Here is a 20,155-nt window from a genome sequence, read left to right as displayed (position 1 = left end):
GTATGTATAAAAGAAATCCTGGCCGTGCCGTGTGAGGACGACTTCAATTCAACAGAGATTGTTCTGTCTGTGGTGTTACCTTAATAACAGTGGTAGTGGGAGGGTGATGAAGAAAGGTTGGAGAGGCAGGTGAACAATACCCATTTGATACCAGTGTTACATTTACATTTAAGTCATTTAGCAGACGCTCTTATCCAGAGCGACTTACAAATTGGAAAGTTCATACATATTCATCCTGGTCCCCCCGTGGGGAATGAACCCACAACCCTGGCGTTGCAAGCGCCATGCTCTACCAACTGAGCCACACGGGACCAGTGTTCATCTCACAGGGAGATGAGGGGATGCAGAGACAGTGTGAAGACATAACTGAAAGAGAACTCTATGACAGAGGAACACCATCAATATGTTACTCAGGCAACTTACTTATATTCTCAAGTTCTGCAGTTCTGAATGTTTAAGCTTTTTGACTACTTTAGTATTCCAAGCCCTAAATAAGATGCCCCTCGGAGGGGTGAAGGGCCAGATGGACAGAGCTGAGAAACGAGAGAGGAGGGAAGGGGTGAGTGGGTGGTAGAGGGATTACTTTCTAAATGTGGTCAAAGCCGCACTGTCCCTTCTGTTAAATCTTGCTCTCCATCAGTCATGAGGTGCTAATGGGCCTGCATACAGGGCTATCCCTCAGACCTACAGACAGCCCCACTCATCCTTCCTCCTTTAAAATCACTTTTACACGTTATCTAGAATCTATCAACAGGCCTTGATCTCAAACATAATTTAAAAAAATGTCAAAGACCTAATATATAATTTTAAATGTCAAAGACTTGATCAAAATAATCTCAAAGTTATTTGATAATTTCATAGAAATATTATTTATATATAATGAATTTAAATCATCACAGGTTTTAGTTAGCCTTAGTGTTGCAAAGGGTTGGTGGGAGGGGAAGGGTCTCTAATGGGAAAGAGACCTGTCAGTCTGTCTGGCCTTTCATTGTGTTTCGCTAGGCTCTGTTGGCTCTCAGGACGTCAAGCAGGAAACTGCTAGCGCCAGGTGACATTTGCCCTTTCCAGACAGAGGTACGGGCTGTGCTCTCCCCAGTGGATTGAGCCTTTACCGTGTGGTGCAGCGTTTGAAAGGCGCCGAGTTGTGGAGGCTGTTGGCATTTGGAGCTTTCAGAAGGAAAAGAGTGACCCAACCTGCCATTTCACTACCACCAGGGGTATTGATTACCAGAGCAGATAGAATGCTGGGAGAAATGGCCCAGTGTTGTGAATATGTCTGGCTGGAGGAATACTCTCGGTCATTACTATAGTACAGCTAGGCCAGAGGTGAAGCATGGAAGCAAGTCAGAGTGTGTATGATGAATGCAGAGCTCTTTGCTTCAATAATATAGCAACAATATTCAATCTGATCCAAAGCAATGCTACTACACAATAATAGTGATTGATGTTTGATGGAAAAACAGACCTTCAAAGTATGTGCAATAGGAATGTGCATCTTTCCCTTTCAAAACGATTTGATACGTATCTAGAAACATGGGCTTCCATACAATACAGGAACGATATGTTTTAGTTGGAAACGATTGTGTAATTCGATTTGATTAGGGAAACGATTCAATGCACTAACATTTGTTGCATAAACACATTCATTCTCCATTCGAAATGTAAATCTGCTGCTGATGGAGCTCATGAGCTGGGCCTTTGAGCAGGATCTTTCTGAGCGGACGTGTGTGTGTGTGTGTGTGGGGGGGGGGGGGCATCTACCACCCCACTGTCAGTTAGGGGGCAATGTTTGCCTTTTGCCCCCCCGCACATACACTTTTGATCTGAAATCACCATCACCCATTAATTTAACATTTTTGCAGATTAAAAGTTTGAGCTAGTAATATTTATCTTAAAAAATGCCATAGCCAATGAATACAAAGCACAACTTTGGATTTCACCCCCATCTCATAATCGAATGGTTAAGACCGTATGGGAGTGAGTGTCTCTTCTTCCACTTCGACCACGCAGTGCGGGCAACAAAAGTGATTCCGGTCCTCGTTAATAAATTATCAATCAAAGGATCTCTCTGTGCTCCGTTCATCTTTGCCTCGATCCTGACTAGTCTCCCAGTACCTGCCACTGAAAAGACATTCCCACAGCATGATGCTCCCACCACGCTTCCCCGTAGGGATGGTGCCAGGTTCTCCAGATGTGCCGCTTGGCATTCAGGCCAAAGAGTTCAATATTGGTTTCATCAGACCAGAGAATCTTGTTTCTCATGGTCAGAGTCTTTAGGTGCCTTTTGGCAAACTCCAAGCGGGCTGTCATGTGCTTTTACTGAGGAGTGGCATTCGTCTGGCCACTCTACCTTAATGGCCTGATTGGTGGAGTGCTGCAGAGATGGTTGTCCTTCTGGAAGGTTCTCCCATCTCCACAGAGGAACTTTAGAGCTCTGTCAAAGTAACCATCGGGTTCTTGGTCACCTCCCTGACCAAGGCCCTTCTCCCCCGATTGCACAGTTTGGCCAGGCAGCCAACTCTAGGAAGAGTCTTGGTGGTTCCAAACTGCTTCCATTTAAGAATGATGGAGGCCACTGTGTTCTCTGGGACCTTTGATGGCGCAGACATTTTTTGGTACCCTTCCAAAGATCTGTGCCTCGACACAATCCTGTTTCGGAGCTCTACGGACAATTCCGTCGACCTCATGGCTTGATTTTTGCTCTGACATGAACTGTCTACTGTGGGACATTATATAGACAGGTGTGTGCCTTTCCAAATCATGTCCAATCAATTGAAACACGATGCAGATGAGCTCAATTTCAAAATTGAGTCTCATAATAAAAGTGTCTGAAATGTTATATAAAAGTATTTCTGGATTAAAAAATATATTATAATAATACATTTACAAAAAATTCTAAAAACCTGTTTTCGCTTTGTCATTATTGGGTATTGTGTGTAGATTGCGTCGGATTTTTTTGTATTTAATCCATTTTAGAATAAGGCTGTACCATAACAAAATGTGGTAAAAGTCAAAGGGTCTGAATACTTCCTGAAGGCACTGTATGTGCCAGATCAGGAATAGGCCTACCTCTCGTTGGTCAGCGTGGAGTTTGACTAGGCTATTGATATTGCCTGGGGTTGTTCAGCATGCAAAATTACTTCTAGATCAATGACTGTCAACATAATGACATGCTTAGTTTGACAGTGAAGGAGGGGACGCGGTCGTCACAGAAATGAGGTATTTTCGGAAGGTAGAAAAAAAGTAATTTGAGCTAAAAACTGCCAATTCATAACATTTAATCTATTTCCTTACCGATGCATGCTACATTTGGATCGCTCATATTTTAAACATTTGAACCGGGGACCGATGTGTATTGGGGAAATCATTACATCCCTAATGTGCATGCTTTACACGCACAGTACCTCCGTTGGGTCCAGGGTCAGGGGGCCCCAGACTGATGCCGCCCCAGGAGTTGCCAGTCCACCCTCGCTCCCTCTTCACCCTCATCCTGCAATCCCATTCGTCACGCTGCCGCAGAAGCTCCCCCTGCAGTTCCTGTTGCTCCGACTCCACACGGCGGGACATGTTCTGTATGGCCCCACTCTTCAGGATGGGCGCGTTCAACCCCGGCCACAGGAACCCCCCGCACCCTGACAGAGAAAGAGGGTAGGAAGGAGCATTCCTTTGTTCTAAACTCCACTGCAATCCTAACTGAAACAAAGCAGCAACTTTATTTTACCTTACAGACTGTCTAAAGAATAGTCGTTACAGAGAGACACAGACAGACGGGACAGATTMGGCACTGATTAGGAGGGGAGTAGACAGCACTTCAACCACTGTGACGAGGTGCAGACAAAAATCTAAAGAACATAGGAAGAGAAGTCACGCCTATTCTCTTCCAATAGGGCACGGATTACACAATCTTGTCACAGCTGTAGGGTTTGAAGGATTTGAACAAAGCCGGAGAAGAAAGACAGGGAGACCGTCTGGGTAGCAGACAGCTCAGCAATAAAACAAAACAATTCATTTCCACTTTTTAAACGACACAGATAGATAAGAGACAGAGAACAGATCTGTTCATTATAAATGAGTGTAATAAATCAAATAATACTGGTAACAGATGAATAGTCTACACAGTGCCTGTTTAATTCCCATTAGCAGAATGAAATTCAGATCAAACTTTAGCCAACYATATACAAACTCGAATTCAGCTTTGGCATCAAAGATGGAAAGAAACATGATACCAACCAATGGTTGTGTTGGTTCACTCAGGGGTTTGGGTTTACTCTCCTTCTCCAACATAAAGTAACATTATTGAGTTACAGGGATATATAAATAGCTATGAATTAAATAGATCTATCCAATATATCAATCTTACATTCTCCGATGTTCTGGCCTCAGTTCAGATCTTTCTTCATCTTCCTCTTGGTCCTCGTCCCTCGACCCTTCCGAGCTCCGGCGCCAGTCTCCGCCAGAACTCCCCTCAAAAGCTCCTCTGCTGTCACTGCAATGATAACACACCAAAAGGGGGATTTAATTGGGAAATCTGACTAATCTGGCAACCTCAACGCATCATGTGTTTTCTCATCCCTCTATGTTTAGAATATCGAAAGCAAGCTAAATATCCAGTGAATAAACTAGACGTCTGGTTACCTGTAGGATACTGATAACGAGTATCCAATGGCACACAGAACCCAGCTTATGTAGCCCTATGTCACAGGGATCTGCATGTGTATAGGGCTGTGGCAGTCACAAAATTTCATCAGCCGGTGATTGTCAAGCAAATAACTGTTGGTCTCACAGTAATTGACCATTAATTAACATGAACACATTTAGCATCTCCTGGCTTCCACACACAGCCTACAAGCCATTTTTAAAAGTCTAATGAATCTATGTAATATAGCCTACACCTTATCAATAAATCCATTGTTTAGTTTGGACAGGTCTAAAGAAACATGATATGAAGAAAATGTAGTCTATTTCAGAAGAACAGAATAGCATTCTCTGAGTTGTCCTTATGTTAGGTCCTGATCTGGCTATGCCAAATGGCTGTGGGCTACAGTAGTTCATTTATCAGACAAGATTTGCTTATAATTCCATGGCATTATTTTATACTATTTTATAGTATTAAGAATACAATTGAACAAAGCTGAATAAAATAGATAGGATATTTTCTCCAAACGATTTGAGGGAGTGCGCACATGGGCTATTCTGTGTTGTGCGGTTAACAAAGCAATAGGTATTCCTATGTGCTTAATTTATAGTTATGTAACTATAGTTGTTCTACAAACGTTGGGCTATATGTTTTGATTTTTAATACATTGTAAGGCACACTCCAGACTCTAATGATGATTTGAAAAAAGTTGCTTGAAAGGCATGATTTTTTATTCTTTTTTTTTGCGCAGGCTGTACACACTTCATTAGTCTCTCATTCACAATTTGACAAGCACTTGATAATGCCTTGAATTTCCCAGCTGCATCCCCTTTGTGGCTGTAATGCACCCCCAAAATATCCATGCCTTTTGCGACCAGTGGCCGTTCTGTCCTTGACCTGGAGTGCTGCATTGTGCCCTTCTCCCTGAGTGCTGCACACTCCATTAGCACCTCTCACTCAGACGGATCCAATTCCAAGGTGCATATTGAAGCTATTGGAAGAACTGTCCACATTTACTTTTCATCAGCCTAATGGCCTAATGAACAGCAAAAGCACTAGCCTATGTCAATCTACTATCCCCAATATTACAAAAGTCGACCTATTCTATTCTGTGCTTCAAATAAATATTCCAAACATAGTCTGGGACAGTTGTGGGATGCAATAGATCCCAAATTAATACAACCTCTGCGATTCTTTGTTGTTGTTGATAATGTGGCTGACGCAACAGATCAGAACATTTAGCTGAAATTGTTGATAAATTATTAGGCTATTTCTTCACATTATAAGCTCAGTAATGTGCACATGGTAGTAGGCTATAAGCTCAAATGTTCCATTAGCGGGAAAACATTATCAAAAGTGACCGCAAATGCGATTATGCTTTTATTATAAAAGGTGCATGTTTATGGTGAAAATGATCTTCCCTGAACTTGAAACTCACGAGCTGCTTATATATACCAGTTAGGCTCTGCACCCCTTGTAAAGTGGATTAAAACTTCTTTATGATAGGGGGCAGCATTTTCACTTTTGGATGAATTGCGTGCCCATAGTGAACTGCCTCCTACTCTGTCCCAGATGCTAATATATGCATATTATTATTACTATTGGATATAAAACACTCTGACGTTTCTAAAATTGTTTGAATGATGTCTGTGAGTATAACAGAACTCATATGGCAGGCAAAAACCTGAGAAAAAATCCAAACAGGAAGTGAGAATTCTGAGACTGGTCAATGTTCAACTCATCGCCGATTCAATTCCCTGTAAGATATGGATCTGTTTGCACTTCCTACGCCTTCCACTAGATGTCAACAGTCTATAGAACGTGGAATGAAGCTTATGCTGTGTTGTGGGGCCGGATGGGAGGGGAATGTGTCAGTGGTCTAGCAGATTGCCAGTTCCTGGTCATGCGCTTTCCTCGTGATATCGCCTTGCGTTCCATAACTTCTACAGACATGAAGGAATGCTCCGGTTGGAACGTTATTGGATATATATGATAACAACATCCTGAAGATTGATTCTCTACTTAGTTTGACCAGTTTATTCGACCTGTTATATAACTTTTTGAAGTTTTCGTCCAAGTTCGCCTGTATTTGCGCGAGCGTTTGGACATGTGCACTAAACATGCTAGCAAAAGTAGCTACTTAGACATAKGTAATGGACATTATCGAACAAAACAACCATTTATTGTGGAACTAGGATTCCTGGGAGTGCATTCTGATGAAGATGATCAAAGGTAAGGGAATATTTAMGATGTAATTTCGTATTTCTGTTGACTCCAACATGGCGGAGAAATTTTGTTATGTTTGAGCGCCGTCTCAGATTATTGCATGGTGTGCTTTTTACGTAAAGTTTTTTTGAAATCTGACACAGCGGTTGCATTAAGAACAAGTCTATCTTTAATTCTATGTAAAACATGTATCTTTCATCAAAGTTTATGATGAGTATTTCTGTTATTTGACGTGGCTCTCTGCAATTTCTCCGGATATTTTGGAGGCATTTCTGAACATGGCGCCAATGTAAACCGAGATTTGTGGATATAAATTTGCACATTATCGAACAAAACATAAATGTATTGTGTAACATGATGTCCTATGAGTGTCATCTGATGAAGATCATCAAAGGTTAGTGATTAATTTTATCTCTATTTCTGCTTTTTGTGACTACTATCTTTTGCTGGGAAAATGGCTGTGTTTTTCTGTGGCTGTGTACTGAGCTAACATAATCAGTTAGTGTGCTTTCGCCGTAAATCCTTTTTGAAATCAGACATGTTGGTTGGATTCACAACATGTGTAGCTTTAATTTGGTGTCTTTCATGTGTGAATTCATGAAAGATTGATTTTTATAGTAATATATTAGAATTTGGAGTGCTACATTTTTTTCTGGCTTTTGGCCAAGTGGGACGCTACCATCCCACATATCCCAGAGAAGTTAATGTGCTTAATTTAGATTTTTTTTTTGTCCACTTTAGTTGTGATACAAACCTTATCAAAACATGTAGGCCTATGAGCTAGGCTACATGAGGTGTGGGACTATGATTAGAAAAATTTACCAAAAAAAGGCAGTTTCTTCTGCTGGGCATCATTCACAAGTGATAGGCTAACATTGTCACCCATCAGACTATTCTTGATTTAATCTCATCTTTACACATACTAAACATTATCATGCACCTGTCTTGAAACAGGGGCAGCGGGGGAAAAATGCACTTAAAAAGCAAATGGYGGATGCTTTTCCGGTGGTTTATCTTCATGGCAGCCAGGTAGGCTATACTCCTATCGTAAAGATAAACAACGTGCTTAATATTAGGAAAGTTGAGTAATAAATATAGTAGGCCTAGACTATAGAAAGCTGATGGGTTCCTCCTCTTTTTAATAGCGGCCATCACTCTGTTTTCTCCCGCAATTACATAACCTATAGAAATGTTGCGCAACATGAGCTCATAGGCTCTCATGTAGTGTTTGATTAAATTTTCGATTACATTTGCATTGATGTCAGAGTGATTTAGAGGTACAATAGAGTGCTGAGTACCAAGCAGTAGCAAGTTTGGTAGGCTACTAATGACCATCAACAGCATCAGAGCTTGGAGAAGCCTAATTACCGTGACTAAACGGTCACATGGAATTTGACTGCCTTCATGACTTGTGACCGCTGTTGTGGCGGTAATACGGTATCTAGGATTAGAAAATTACAACAAGGCTAGAGAGTTTGAAATATATTGAATTTCTTCTTTAAATGTAGCTCTACTTATCTAGACAAAAAATATATAAAAAATAACTTCAGTTTTAAATTCGCTACAGGCCCTCCTTGTCCCCTCAACCACCTGAATGTCTGAACACAGACAGCATAATATTACCATTTGGAAACACATTTGCAAGTACAAATATGTTTTTCACAGCATCTGTCGTGCTGCTGGTGTTGCTGCTGTAAACAAATCGCTCTGCAACACGGCTGGGATCGACCTCCAACACAAGAGCCACGAAAATACAATCTGCAGCTAGAGTCATGAACTAATCAAACCTGCTGGAGCACACTGAATTTCAGCAAACAAACACCCGGTATTACTCAGTGAGAGAGAATGCTGGCTTGTTTTGTAAAAGAAAAGCTAATTTCAGCCTGTTTTCTTGGTTCTCGAGGATTCAGAAGGAGATGCTCGGTGCCGCTCTGAGATTTGATTATGAGTTCATTAAAGCATGAGAAGGGAGATGTAACGAATGTGCTTGAGCATTTAATGAGGCTTTGTACTACAGCAAAGAAACAAAACACTGTCAATAAGCCAAACATTGCTTGAGGCTAATTCTAGTGCCCTTGCTGTGAGGAAACGTCTGAAAAGAGAGTTTGTCTTCATCATTGGGTGAGTCAGTGTCACTGGAAAGTAAATGTTGTAGCCTACTGTAGCCTATACTATATATCTATATCAGGGTTTCCGTTAGGAGTAGGAAGATAAAAATGTATTGGACATATGAGAAATGTACCAGTACTCCATATGCATTAGGGCATCCACCCACGCAGTCAGCACCATCAATAAACAAGGGGTATTGGCCAAATGAACGACATCTACATCTTTAAAAACAGCCTATAACAAATGACAAAAACACTATTCCTTGTGCAGCATTTGCAAAACTTTATAGCCTATTGTTTAATTGTTTTTTACTTTCCTAAAACAATAATTGTCCACCTCACAGTTCAGCTGTCAGAGATTTGAGCACTAAATGCATCAGGACATTGCATGCATAGACCAATAGGCTTAGGTGTCTACCATTGACAAAAAAATGATATAAAAAGGGAGAGAAGCTTAGGCCTAGCCCCAGAGAGAATGATATGCCGGCGGCATGCTACAACACTGACATGCATTTCTTAATCCTTAGACTACTGCGTCTGCTATATCCACTGAACAAAAATATAAAACGCAACATTTCATGGGCTGAAAAATAAATGACTAAAAGTATGCTGACACCTGCTCGTTGAACATCTCATTCCAAAATCATGGTCATTAATATGCTGCTATAACATTCAGCCACAAGAGCATTAGTGAGGTTGGGCATTGATGTTGGGCGATTAGGCCTGGCTCGCAGTCAGCTTTCCAATTCACCCCAAAGGTGTTCGATGGAGTTGAGGTTAGGGCTCTGTGCAGGCTAGTCAAGTTCTTCCACACCGATCGACAAACCATTTCTGTATGGACCTCGCTTTGTGCATGGTTGCATTGTCGTGCTGAAACAAGAAAGGGCCTTCCCCAAACTGTTCCCACAAAGTTGGAAGTACAGAATCGTCTAGTATGTCATTGTATGCTGTAGCGTAAAATTTCCCTGCACTGGAACTAAGGGGCCTAGCCCGAACCATGAAAAACAGTCCCAGACTTTACAGTTGGCATTATACATTGGGGCAGATAGCGTCCTCCTGGCAGATAGCGTTCTGTTTGACATCCACCAAACCCAGATTCCTCCGTCAGACTGCCAGATGGTGAAGCGTGATTCATCATTCCAAAGAACAGGTTTCCACTGCTCCTGAATCCAATGGCGGCAAGCTTTATACCACTACAGCCGATGCTTGGCATTGCGGATGGTGATCTTAGGCTTGTGTCCGGCTGGAAACCCATTTCATGAAGTTCCAGACAAACAGTTATTGTGCTGATGTTGCTTCCAGAGGCTGTTTGGAACTCGGTAGTGAGTGTTGCAACCGAGGACAGATTATTTTTATGCGCTACGCGCTTCAGCACTGGGCAGTCCTGTTCTGTGAGCTTGTGTGGCCTACCAAGTTGTGGCTGAGCCATCGCTGCTCCTAGACGTTTCCACTTCACAATAACAGCACTTACAGTTGACCGGGGCAGTTCTAGCACGGCCGAAATTTGACAAACTGACTTGTTGGAAAGGTGGCATCCTATGACGGTGCCACGTTGAAAGTCACTGAGCTCTTCAGTAAGGCCATTCTACTGCCACTGTTTGTCTATGGAGATTGCAAGGCTGTGTACTCGAATGTTATACACTTGTCAGCAACAGGTGTGGCTGAAATAGTCAAATCCACTAATTTGAAGGGGTGTCCACAAACTTTAGTGTTTATATAGTGTATCTCCATGTTTCTGGTTTGTAACGCTTGTTACTTTCAACAAATGTACCATCAGCCATCATTTCATGCTTGCGTCAATTTGAATAATTCATAAAGGTTCTACATTTATGAAAATTAACCATGCATCAACATCGCAATGTTGTACAATCAGACTAAAATAGGTCACATAATAGCTATATTAACTGTAATTTTCTCATCTCACTAATGAGAATGTACTAGGATATCTTTCTCACCATTTACAATGACTATTCATGCTTAGCCCTACCAATCAGGTGTGCTCCTGCTGTCCTTGTCATGCACACCACTCGTGTCTTGATAGATGTTTSTTTTTTAATCTTCATAAGGCAAACTCATCAGGTTTATCACATTTCCAAGGCTTGACAGAAGGTTAATAACCCCCAGATGTACTACCAGTCAAACGTTTTAGAACACCTACTCGTTCAAGGGTTTTTATTTTAACTATTTTCTACATTGCAGAATAATAGTGAAGACATCACAACTATGAAATAACACATATGGAATCATGTAGTAACCAAAAATGGCTAAATCAAAATATATTATATTTTTGAGATTTTTCAAATAGTCACCCTTTACCTTGATAACAGCTTTGCACATTCTTGGCATTCTCTCAACCAGCTTCACCTGGAATGCTTTTACAACAGTCTTGAAGGAGTTCCCACATATGCTGAGCACTTGTTGGCTGCTTTTCCTTCACTCTGCGGTCCGACTCATCCCAAACCATCTCAATTTGGTTGAGGTCGGGGGATTGTGGAGGCCAGYTCYTCTGATGRAGCACTCKATCACTRTKKTTYMTYGWAWAYKKRWMKCKRWACKRYMKSMMGWGMTGMGTRYMMMRKRTGTRSWYWWYKAAAWSAWAMMKTKYRRKKYCRKAYKCCAYARSYGATGMMYTMMCYSWMCYSWYRYSWYTGSTYMSMAWGCRYMMCWYGTMWWKSTMMYKWTTGAAWTKWAWKWYWYTCACRYYCAAWGRKKCKWSKKAKSKKCACCRKCARSKTRWCKSSTSSMKKWRKAMSKTMRYSKGWMSYWKKMACACATGCAGAGATGATCCGTTCACCCACACCGCGTCTCACAAAGACACATCGGTTGTAACCAAAAATCTCAAATTTGGACTCCAGAACAAAGGACAAATTTCCACCGGTCTAAAGTCCATTGCTCATGTTTCTTGGCCCAAGCAAGTCTCTTCTTCTTATTGGTGTCATTTAGTAGTGGTTTCTTTGCAGCAATTCAACCATGAAGCCCTGATTCACACTGTCACCTCTGAACAGTTGATGTTAAGATGTGTCTGTTACTGGAACTCTGTGATCCTGTCAAGATGTGTATGAAGGCGAAGTCAGGTGCAGGAGAGCAGAGTAATATTAAATAAAGCGCACTTTATTATAGTTCTAAACCGGGAGCACAACAAAACAAAAGCGCTCAAAAAACGGAACAATAAAGCAAAGCGCTTAACGAACATCACTTGGCATGAAGACAATTACACACAAAACATGATGGGAAACAGAGGGTTAAATACAAATAGATTGATTGGGGAAATGAAAACCAGGTGTGTATGAAAACAAGACAAGACAAATGGATATATGAAAAATGGAGCGGCGATGGCTAGAAAGCCGGTGACGTGGATCGACGAACGCCGCCTGAACAAGGAGAGGAGCCGACTTCGGCGGAAGTCGTGACAGATGCATTTATTTGGGCTGCAATTTCTGAGGCTGGTGTTGGGTTCTGAGAATATGAAATATACTTATGTCACTGAGATAATGTAAATGTTATACATTACCTTATGTCAAGATATGCTATTGTTAGCCATCAGGGATCCTATGGGAGGGATCCTCTGGGAGGAGAAGAGACACAGTCTGGTACTAGGCACCATGATAGCCTTGATTTGGGGAGTAGTGACCACTTTGGGGCAGAGGTCAGGTCAGAGGAAGTGAGGAAGAACAGATATCACTAAGGTTCTGTCTAGCAACAGAGATGGATTGGTTGTTCAGATGTGTATCGGGAGACTAGGAGGAAGGGTTAAATATCAGTGCTTGTGTGAAATGTCGTTGTCTAGTGCAGCTGTATTGACCCCCTGGGAAGATTAAACTTGGTTCAGCTTTCATAGTGTCCGTTGAGTTTTTGACTCTGAGAATTAGAACCTAACACTGGTAACTCTAATGAACTTATCCTCTGCAGCAGAGGTAACTCTGTATCTTCCATTCCTGTGACGGTCCTCATGAGAGCCAGTTTCATCATTGCGATTGATGGTTTTCGCGACTGCACAAATGTTCAGGATTGACTGACCTTCATGTCTTAAAGTAACGATGGACTGTCGTTTCTATTTGCTTATTTGAGCTGTTCTTGCCATAATATGAACTTGGTCTTTTACCAAATAGGGCTATCTTCTGTATACCACCCCTACCTTGTCACAACACAACTGATTGGCTCAAACGCATTAAGGAAAGAAATTCCACAAGTTAACTTTTAAGAAGGCACACCTGTTAATTGAAATGCATTCCAGGTGACTACCTCATGAAGCTGGTTGAGATAATGCCAAGAGTGTGCAAAGCTGTCATCAAGGCAAAGGGTTGTTATTTGAAGAATCTCAAATATAAAATATATTTTGATTTGTTCAACACTTTTTTTGTTACTACATGATTCCATGTGTTATTTCATAGTTTTGATGTATTCACTATTATTCTACAATGTAGAAAATAGTACAAATAAAGATAAACCCTTGAATGAGTAGATGTTCTAAAACTTTTGACCAGTAGTGTATATATTTTAAACACTAACCTGTCAATAAAAGCTTGAAGGTGATCCATCAAGTCAATTGATTAAGGCATAATTCTAATGATGTTATAATTTTGAAACATTGTCAGATATTTTGCTAACATTATAAAAGCAATATCAACTAGAGGAGACAATGGCCTGTACTGAAACCTTTATTCTATTCCAGGTCATCAGTTAATATTGTTACCTTCGTCCCACCAGCCTCTCCTGTAACTTCTCCCAGGCTAACACTCAAGACTAGCTAGCATGGTACTTGAAACCTACACAGTAATTTATTCACTAGATGGGTTAAGAAAATGGCATATGTTTGGAACAACTCCACAACTGAAAAACATTTCCGGGTCAATTTTTGAAACTTACAAACCACTTTTATTTGTTGATAACTTGGCAAAACATGGTTGGACTGGCTGGMTTTTTTGCAGGGAACTCCTCCGCATTAGGAACAWGCTGACTTCACTATTTCATTCTAGCTTCTATCTTATCTGAGAAAGTGGGCGTGTTACTTTCGTCCCGGCTCACCGCTACTTGTGACGCCACATGCAGGTAGATGTTGTTATTTGCGGCTAAGAATGTAGATTTCACCAGACACTTTGGTGGGTGGTCACACAGAGCATTTGGGAATATATTTTTTTATCCAAAGCCCACATGTAGAAGTTAGTCGAATTGACAAGAAAAGTTACTAAAAAGTCTGACTTTGTCCTGCATCTTGGCCAGTTACCTGGTTTTGTTCACATGCTAGGTTGTTTCAATGTTAGTTTGAGTTTGCTGCAACTGTCTGCTGCTAGGAAAACATTTCAGTCTGAGATTGATCTGTTTTTACTATTGTATTGAATTTATTTATTTGAACATAAATTGGTTAAAAGACACAGCTCACAAAAATGAAATGAAATTAAACAATATACCCCATTACTTCTTATTAGTGATACATTTGTTGTTTTTGAAACAGAAAGCATGCTCATCCATTTAAAAATAAATAATTTGTGCAATTATGGAGGAGAAAAGAATTTTGCTGGTAAAAATCCAAGTGGCTGGTAGATATTTTTTTTTAATCTACCCTTCACAGTGGTTGGTGGACCAAAAAGTAAATTTCCCACCTTGATTGTGGAGTAACTACAATGTTGTTAACCATCCCGAGTTCTCCTACTACAGCCATTCAACTCTGTAACTGTGTTAAAGTCACCATTGGCCTCATGGTGAAATCCCTGAGTGGTTTCCTTCCTCTCCGGCAACCGAGGTAGGAAGGACGTCTGTATCTTTGTAGTAACTYTATTGATACACCATCCAAAGTATAATTAATAACTTCACCATGCTTAAAGGGATATTCAATGTCTGCTACCAATATCTGCCCTTCTTTGCGAGTCATTGGAAAACCAATGTGTTTGAATCTGTGTTTGTAATTCACTGCTTGACTGAGGGACCTTACAGATAATTGTATGTGTGGGGTGCAGAGATGAGGTATTCATTCAAAAATCAAGTTAAACACTATTATTGCACACAGAGTGAGTTCATACAACTTATGTGACTTGTTAAGCACATTTATACTCTTGAACATATTTAGCCTTGACATAACAATGTGATTGCATACTTATTTACTCAAGAGATTTCAGCTTTGAATTTTTAATTAATTTGTAAACATTGTGAAAAACATTCCACTTTGACATTATGTGCTATTGTGTGTAGGCCAGTGACAAAACGTCTACATTTGTAACGGCGTTCCTCCTCCTCTTCATCCGAAGAGGAAGAGCAGGGATTGAACCAAGGCGCAGCGTTGTGATAATACATGATTTATTTAAACAAGGAACGAACACTTGATAACTAACAAAATAACAAAACGGAGTAGACAGACCTGGACATGCAAACTTACATACAACGAAGAACTCACGAACAGGAAAATGACTACACAAAACGACGAACGAACGAAACAGTCCCGTATGGTGCAAACAAACACAGACACAGGAGACAACCACCCACGACAAACAATGTGACAACACCTACCTTAATATGATTCTCAATCAGAGGAGATGAAAACCACCTGCCTCTAATTGAGAACCATATTAGGTACCCATTAACCAACATAGAAACAGAAAACATAGACTGCCCACCCAAACTCACGTCCTGACCAACTAACACATACAAAAACTAACAGAAAACAGGTCAGGAACGTGACAACATTTAATCCATTTTAAATGCAAGCTGTAACACAACAAAATGTGGAAAAAGTCAAGGGGTGTGAAAACATTCTTAAAGGTACTGTAGATACTATAGACAGTGTTGAAATTAATCCATTCTAGAGCAATAATACTGGTCAATCAAAAAACTGTGTAACATATGCTAGCAGCTTAGAACGCTTCCACAGTCTCCTTTAGGCCTGTACACCCCCCCCAACCTTCAGCCCTTCCCTCCATCTCTCKTATAGATTGGCACAACCACGCTACAACAGATGCCAGTCATGTCACAAAAGGAATGAGGCACACAAAAAAGTTGAAAGGCATGAAAAGAGTAACAAGCCACGCTTCCCTCTCCTACAGTACACAAACTTTGTTTTGCCTTACTTTGCTCATGGCTATGAGACTTCTGTGCTAGAAGTCTTCAAATTGGACACAAACTAAAGCAGTAAACAGGCGTACTGCATATCTAAACAGTTTGTTCACAGACAAAATACAATCAAACATGAATTCTGAACAGAGGTCCGAACAGAGTTCTGAACAGAGGTCTGAACAGAGGTCTGAACAGAGTTCTGAACAGAGGTCTGAACAGAGGTCTGAACACAGGTCTGAACAGAGTTCTGATTAGAGGTCTGAACAGAGGTCTGAACAGAGGTCTGAACAGAGGTCTGAACAGAGTTCTGAACAGAGGTCTGAACAGAGGTCTGAACACGGAGTTCTGAACAGAGGTCTGAACAGAGGTCTGAACAGAGGTCTGAACAGAGGTCTGAACAGAGTTCTGAACAGAGGTCTGAATAGAGGTCTGAACAGAGTTCTGAGTGAGTATAAAACTAAAACAAAGATTCCAGCTCATCTCCAACAATTTGTCATGACCTAGTGAAAATATTATCTTCAAAAGAAACAAGCCCTCGGGCAAAAGAGCCTTTAGAACACAAATTAGTCTTAAAAAATTCATCACTCGGTGATCTAACAGAGCATGGCATTTTCACAAAATGTCTTACATGGACACCGTGTACAAGCACAGGGACCCTGTTTTCTGTTCTCTCTCGACTCCCTGTACACGCCCAGTCAGTGAAGCTAGCCACTCAGATGCTCATATCAGACATGTCTGACACATTCATTAGATTCAGCAGCAGCATCTGCTGTGCCACCAGTCAGCCAGCCAATCAGCCAGCCAGTCAGTCAATCAATCAGCGAGTCAGTCAGGCGGCCCAGCATCTCTTTCATTAGCAGTAGTAATAATCCTGGGCTAGGCTGCCATGACCAGCTATTAGAACATTTGGCGTCAGGCAGAGAGACAACCGAGTTTCACTTGGCCCATTCATTTCACTAATCTTTCACATTACACTGAACAAAAATATAAAACGCAACACGTAAAGTGTTGGTTTCATGTTTCATGAGCTGAAATAAAAAAAGATCCCAGAAATGTTCCATATACACAAAAAGCTTATTTCCTCTCAAATGTTCTTTACAAATTTGTTTAATCCCTGTTAGTGAGCATTTCTCCTTTGCCAAGATAATCCATTCACCTAACAGGTGTAGCATATCAAGAAGCTGATTAAACAGCATGATCATTATGCTGTTTAATCAAGGTGCACCTTGTGCTGGGGACAATAAAAGGCCACTAAAATATGCAGTTGTCACAACACAATGCCACAGATGTCTCAAGTTGAGGGAGTGTGTAATTGGCATGCTGACTGCAGAAATGTCCGCAGAGCTGTTGGCAGAGAATGTTAATTTCTCTACCATAAGCCGCCTCCGACGTTGTTTCAGAGAATTTAGAAGTACGTCCAACCGGCCTCACAACAGCAGACCACGTGTAACCACACCAGCCCAGGACCTCCACATCCCGCTTCTTCACCTGCGGGATCGTCTGAGACCAGCCACCCGGACAGCTGATGAAACTGTGGGTTTGCCGAACCGAAGACTTTTTGCATAAACTGTCAGAAACCAGGGAAGCTCATCTGCATGCTCGGCGCCCTCACCAGGGTCTTGACCTGACTGCAGTTTGGCATCGTAACAGACTTCAGTGGGCCGAATGCTCACCTTCGATTGTCACTGGCACGCTGGAGAAATGTGCTCATCACGGAAGAATCCCAGTTTCAACTGTACCGGGCAGATGGCAGACGGCGTGTGTGGGCGAGCAGTCTTTAACTTTACTTTATTCATTTAGCAGACGCTCTTATCCAGAGCGACTTACAAATTGGAAAGTTATACATATTCATCCTGGTCCCCCCGTTGGAATGAACCACCACCCCTGGCGTTGCAAGCACCATGCTCTACCAACTGAGCCACACGGGCCCCAGTCTACTGATGTCAACGTTGTGACAACGAGTGCCCCATGGTGGCGATGGGTTTATGTATGGCATGAATAAGCTACGGACAACAAAAACATCATTTTTATTGATGGAAATTTGAATGCACAGAGATACCGTGACGAGATCCTTAGGCCCATTGTCGTGCCATTTATCCACCACCATCATCTCATGTTTCAGCATGATGATGCCAAGCCCCATGTCGCAAGGATCTGTACACAATTCTGGAAGCTGATAATGTCCCCTTCTTCCATGGCCTCCATACTCATTGGGCATTGACTGGTTTTTCTGATCTACGCCCTACCATTTTCTTAAGGTATCTGTAACCAACAGATGTATACGTATCTGTATTCCCAGTCATGTGAATCCATAGATTGGGACCAATGTATTTATTTCAATTGACTATATCTTATATGAACTGTAACTCAGTAAAATCTTAGAATTGTTGCTTGTTGCGTTATTATTTTTGTTCAGTGTAGTACATGCATCACATCAGTTAGTCTTAGCCTTCCTTATGTGCTAAAGTCACACACTTAACATAGAATCTAGTGACAATTCTGACATTCGACATCTCTTGGAAAAGTGTACCTTTTCCTATCAAAAACTAACTAAAGAAGTCTTCCCAAACAACTTCAACAGGATGTCAGTCAGTTTTTGAAAACCCATTGCTAAAGAATCATTTGCCAGCAAAACTTTAAAAAGTATGCTGAAATAATACACACCAAAGCAGTTTCCCAACTATTTAAGAGGCATATAATTTCCAATAATAAGTCTGGAGATGCACATGCAATTAAGTTGCAACTTGTCTTGAGTATGTATAAATATATAATATTATGCTGAGAGAGTGTCAACTGAAGGTGGCAGGTTAATAAATCAGACGTTGGGTGTGTTGTTTTTCTTGCATGGCTGAGACTGAGCTGGTGGTGACAGATGAAGCATGGGTATTATCTCGAGAAGAAGCTGAAAGAGAGAGTGGTCTGCCTGCCTGTGCTGTGCTGAGTTGAGCTGACAGACACACACCATGGAAGCTCTCCGTTTGACAGGTTCCCACCTGTGATTAAGTCTCAATGGCGAGCTCGGTCCTTTTTTTAGTCTCCTATTCAAATGCTCAAGTAGTTATGTCTATGTCAGGGATGGGCAACTGCCTTTGCAGGCCTGCGATCAATTTCCGGAACTCAGTCTCGGGTCACAGCTTACTGTTAGCGTCAGATAGTAGAATATACATGTTGCAATTATTTATTGTGCATCGCAGTATTTCTTGTTGGGGGGGGGGGGGTTGCCATCCCTGGTCTATATTATAGTGCACAGAACATCCTTCCGTCTCATACTGCAGAAATAAACTGCAAACCTGGTTTCAAAAAACAGATAAAGCAACACCTCGTGGCACAATGCCTCTCCCCTATTTGACCTAGATAGTTTGTGTGTATGCATGGATATGTAGGCTACGTGTGACTTTAAAAAAATMTATGTAGTTCTGTCCTTGAGCTGTTCTTTTTTAATGATGTTCTGTATTATGTCATTCTGTATTATGTTTCATGTTTAGTAACAGGAACATTAGCTTCTGGAAGATTAGGAAGAMTAGCTGCTGCTTTTGCCACAGCTAATGGGGATCCTAATAAAATACCAAATAGTGCCGTCTCTGGTAATACTGGGGCAGTATCGAGAGGTTCAAGTCGTAGACCAGAGTCGGGGATGATTCGCATTGTGAAAAGCAGCACCATTATAGTGAGGGTTGAGCACATACTGTATCAGAGCTAATATTAGAATGAAACCATTTCTTCACTTGATAGAGTAATGTGGAAAGGAAGTGTGTTCTGTTGATAAGAAAATAAGCATTGACATATGAGCTTGGCTGATAATGACAATGAATTAATATGAAAAMAATAGATATGCTTTAATATAGGTACTCTATCAACTCTTCAGAGTTCGGGAACACCAGTATTTACGCTTGTTGAAGAAGCTGCTATGTCTGGTTTGTATCCAGGTAGCAGGGGCAGCAGGGGTCCGTAGAGAGCCAGTGGGTCTGACCAGGTGAGAGAGGCAGGGCGCCCCACACTGTCCGAAGTGGCGCTACCCCTGAAACACAGCACAGACAGGGAATGCCATTTACTGCACATTAAAATGACCTAGAACAGCTACGAATTAGCCAATCTTCTTTATTTTGTTTTTGGGTGTCAACGACTTTTGAGCACTTTGTAT

The 20,155-nt window shown here is 41.4% G+C and overlaps 1 pseudogene; it reads right to left on the bottom strand.

Annotated features, from left to right (window-relative positions):
* LOC111951758 (small ribosomal subunit protein uS5m-like) overlaps nt 1-20,155 on the bottom strand; it is a 108,901-nt pseudogene that overhangs the window by 31,965 nt on the left and 56,781 nt on the right.

This window comes from Salvelinus sp. IW2-2015, linkage group LG25, assembly GCF_002910315.2.
Source record: "Salvelinus sp. IW2-2015 linkage group LG25, ASM291031v2, whole genome shotgun sequence".
NCBI lineage: Eukaryota > Metazoa > Chordata > Actinopteri > Salmoniformes > Salmonidae > Salvelinus > Salvelinus sp. IW2-2015.
The sequence above is the reverse complement of the archived record's forward strand: the minus strand, read 5'-3'. Positions and strand labels throughout refer to the sequence as shown.